Source organism: Anomalospiza imberbis, chromosome 4 (assembly GCF_031753505.1).
Source record: "Anomalospiza imberbis isolate Cuckoo-Finch-1a 21T00152 chromosome 4, ASM3175350v1, whole genome shotgun sequence".
In the NCBI taxonomy this organism is placed as follows: Eukaryota; Metazoa; Chordata; class Aves; order Passeriformes; family Viduidae; genus Anomalospiza; species Anomalospiza imberbis.
The window spans coordinates 40,938,100-40,942,152 of NC_089684.1; the positions used below are offsets into that span (position 1 = coordinate 40,938,100).

At 43.5% G+C, this 4,053-nt stretch overlaps 1 long non-coding RNA gene across 1 annotated transcript; it reads left to right on the top strand.

Annotated features, from left to right (window-relative positions):
* The first annotated feature begins 335 nt into the window (after positions 1 to 335).
* On the top strand, positions 336 to 1,947 carry LOC137473415 (uncharacterized). Its single transcript, XR_010998784.1, has 2 exons — positions 336 to 557; positions 1,297 to 1,947. It is a non-coding gene; the product is annotated as an uncharacterized lncRNA (long non-coding RNA).
* Positions 1,948 to 4,053: the final 2,106 nt, after the last annotated feature.

The window sequence follows — 4,053 nt, forward strand, 5'->3', positions numbered from 1 at the left end:
GTCTCCAATAATTAGTACCTGAGCTTCATGAACACTTCATTTTATCAGTGCCTCTGTCATCAGCCATGTGTGAAGTCATGAGCTTCTCTGGGTGTAGACCATAAAGGAACTGCTACCATTAACTGAATGGGGTGTAAATCAGGGCCCCATAAAGCTCATCAGTGAGAAGGGATCAGTAAGAAGGAAACAGTAACATTCCAGCTATTGTTTGTTCTGATAAATAAATTGATTACTCTGTTGATTTCAGTTATGTTCATCATTTACAGGCCCGTAAATATATCCTGGAGATACATCCTATGTATAATAACAGAAATATTTACAGGTAATAGTTGGGGATTAGAATAGCTCTACTTTTTAATCTGTGTTTCTCTTTCACACTTGTCCAGGTACCTGGAATTTTTCACCATTCCAGTCGATGCAACAAGGCATTTTGTCTTGGAGAAAAGAGGCAATTATTTCTATTGGGAGAGCTCCCAAGTGAGCACATCCTCTTGCCCCCAAGGCCAAGGTGCACCACTGTCAATGATCCATGGGCTCAGACACACTCCTGGTACCAGGTACAATGATGTAACCTTCTGTAGCCACCATTCCTGTGGATTTCCCCTCTGGTGCTCCACCAAAGAGTGCAGTGTGCACCTCTGCTGCATCTGGAACAGCCACATGGGTTGAACACATTCAGCAAGGCTGTGGTCCTGCTATGACCCTCCAACAACAGACTGGGATGGAAAAACAATTCTCCAGCAGCACCAGGCTGTGCCTGAGGATCCAGCAGTCCTGAAACCTTTCCTGGGCACTGGGAAAAGAAAAAACTTGTTTGCCATGGTAAAGGAACAGCTGAAAGAACCTGCATTTTGTCAGGGCTGATTTCTTCCTCCAGCTGCCCTTCCCTTTTATACCTACCTGTTTTGGGTTTTCTTCATTTTGAATTTAAGTTCTGATTGTTATGAGTTTTCTGAAAGGCTCTGGAGAAAACACATGTGTTGATTAAAGTTAAGGAAACTCTTGAAGATGAAAGTTTTGAAAGTAGGTTTTCGGTCAGTGTTTAAGAAATGCAGAAGAAAAAAAAAAAGGCAATAAAACAATCCTGAAATACAAAGACAGTGTTTTAAGAGCAATTTTGATTTCTTTAAGGAAATTCTTCAGACTTAGTGATTTCTTTTGAAAACAATAAAAAACAGATTTTCTGTTTAGAATAATTATATAAAAAGGTATATTTAAAGCACTGTTACATAGTACTTTTAAGACATGAAGAGTTTTAAAACTAATTTATTGAAACAGCCTGTACTTTTTTTTCAGGACCTGACCTAAACTTAATTACAGTCAAAGGTGTAACTCCAGCAGTTGATAAAATATGCTAATCTACTAACTTCAGTTAAAGTGAGTATTTGGAAAGAAGATTTCAGACCAAAAAAAGGAGCAAATCTCAGCTAAAAAGAAATGTTGGAACTTTGTGGTTCAGAAATGCCTGCATACCAGCACTTTATTATTGCTGGCAACAGTGGCACAGCTTAGGGGTATGAGCCCCTTTTTAAAAGCACATTCCCTTCACAGTGATTCTGAAAGCCTGTCAGAAAAATCAACCCTTTTAGCAGCATTTACATCTGTACTCAGCCTTCAGTGTCGCTGAAATCTCTGTGGGACTTAAACGAATCCTTAAATGCTGCCCTTAGAGACATTTTCCTGATGAACGAATTTTCTGGAACACAGCCTCTAAATGCATGGAAAACCAGCAAAGCGTCTTTGTCTTCCCATTTCCCGATCTTCAGATCAATTATAAAAACTCTGATTTTCAAAAGTTCTTCCAAAGGAGCTCTTTTCTTGTCATCGTGTGTCACTCTGTCAGTCACATTTCAAGCCATGGATTTGAAATCTGACCTGCAGAAGCAGCTACCTTTTGTCATAAATTTAACTTGGCAGCTTCTCTGTGGGACTTTCAATTAGGATTTTTTTTTTTAAGGAAAAAAAAAGAACACTGAAAGTATCAGTCCAAACCCTGTGAGTAAATGCTGGTGTATGGGAGGTCTACACATACTGCCCTCTACTTCAGACTCCAGGATGATCAGGAACATAAAATGCCAAGTATTAGAGGAAAAGAACTTTTAAAAACCTGCTCCAGGGACATAGAAAGAGCAGTTCCTGCTGTTTGAGGGGCTGGGTGGCTCTGAGGCCTGAGGGGCAGCGCTGAGGGCTCAGCCCAGGAGGCAGAGAGGTGGGCTCTGTGACACTGCTCAGAATCTCGTGTTTTCCACCTAAAGCTTGGGAGTCTCCATGGAGGAAGTTTAAAAACCCCAGCGTACTTTAATGCTGGATGCCGAAAGCTTGGATTCTGAGGCGGCGGGAGCTGGTGTGGCTGGAAGGAGCCGAACCCTGGGGCCGGGCCGGAGCCGCCCCAGCCGGGAAGAGCCGAACCCTGGGGCTGGGCTGGAGCCGCCTCGGCCTCGAGAGCAAAAGCCCCTCCCGGTGTCCGTATGGAAATGGATCGAGGTGTGGGAGCTGCCGTCCCTGGCAGCTCTGCTCCGGGCTGCCTCCCTGGAAACCTCATCGCTGTGGATGGGGGAATCCCAGGGTGCAGTGAAAACCCTGGCTGCCGTTCAAACGGCAGTGAGCCCGTCCGGCCCTGCCTCAGGATTGCCGCCATTACTGCAGCCTGGTCAGCTGCGGTGAATGTTTACCGTCCCGCTCCAGAGCGGGAATTTCCTCGTGACGTGTGGAGGAAAAAACGTTTAACTGAGTTTATAGCTGGAAAAGTGGTAAAACTACCCTTGAATCATTAACAGGCATTGTGCCAGTTTTTTTTTCTAATTCATGGAATGTGAACTTCAGGTAGCTAGAAAATGGCTCAGGCTTTAATTGCCAAATTGTCTCCCATCCCTCAATCTCCAGCAAACAGCCAGTGTAAACTACAATTTAAACAAGGCTGACTATGAAATAACATTCTTCTTTTGAAAATATCAAGAGATCTTTTCCCCTAGAATTGATGTTAGTCTTTAAACCAACTGTTTCCATATAATATTTTTATTTTGAGAAGGGAAGATTTTAAATTAAGCTTTATTGTGTAAATTCTTGCCCTGCCCTAAGTATGTCACTGTTTTGCAAACAGTGGTCCCTGCTGACAGCCACTCGTTGTGAGCCACCATCTCTCCTGGCAAGGCTGAGAGTCACAGGCTGGAAAAAATAGTTTATTCACTTATGAAAGTGATTGGTATTTAGGTGAGAGCATGATAAGAAGGTAGAAAAAAGGAGAGATCATTTTTCCATAAAGAACTTACACTCACAGAGTGCAATCTTACCCTTTGGGATTTAAGGTAATATACAGTGGGTGTGTATAGCGTGTTAGTATTAGTGCCAGCTAATAGTTGGCAAAAAAGAGGTGAACACATGTAAGCAGTTTGAAATTAACCGGAAACCTGCCAAAGAATCCAAGTATCAAGGAGGACTTTGAAAAGGAGGAAGGCACCTGATCCCTGACTCTGCACATCTTTTAGGTAAGAAATTCAATCTTTTAGTGTCCTCGGGAGCACCTTTGTGGGCTTTTTAATACAGTTGAAAGGAAAATAACCAACAAAAATGCATTTTTATTTTCTTTTGCTTCTGCGTTTCTTGACTTTGTGTTACATATCTTTACAAAAGAGATATTTGGGGGTATTCAGCTAAGTGATACTTTTCTGTTTGTCTGTAAAACTGTGACAAATGTGAAATAGCAGAGCTGGGATTTATGAGTTACAGGATTCCAGTTTCACTTGTTGATATGGAGAACTTTGTGGCATTTTCTGAAAAGGAAAGCAAAGGAGAAATTGGGGTCATGGTTCTGGGTGCTGTTACCAGAGCCTTGGGACAAAGCCGGGTTTAGAAGCATCTGCAGGAGCAGGAGCCCCGGTGTCCTGGGCTCGGACTCCGGGCTGGCAGGAGCTGCTGGGAAGAGAGGAGAGGGAAAGGGATGGGGAGGGAGGAGTTCCTCAGGGGCTCTGAGAGGCGTTTCCCGGCCCTGGAGCAACTGGGAAGGTTCCTAAAACTGAGGGAGGAAGGAGGGCCCTGGGCAGAGGCACTGAGGTG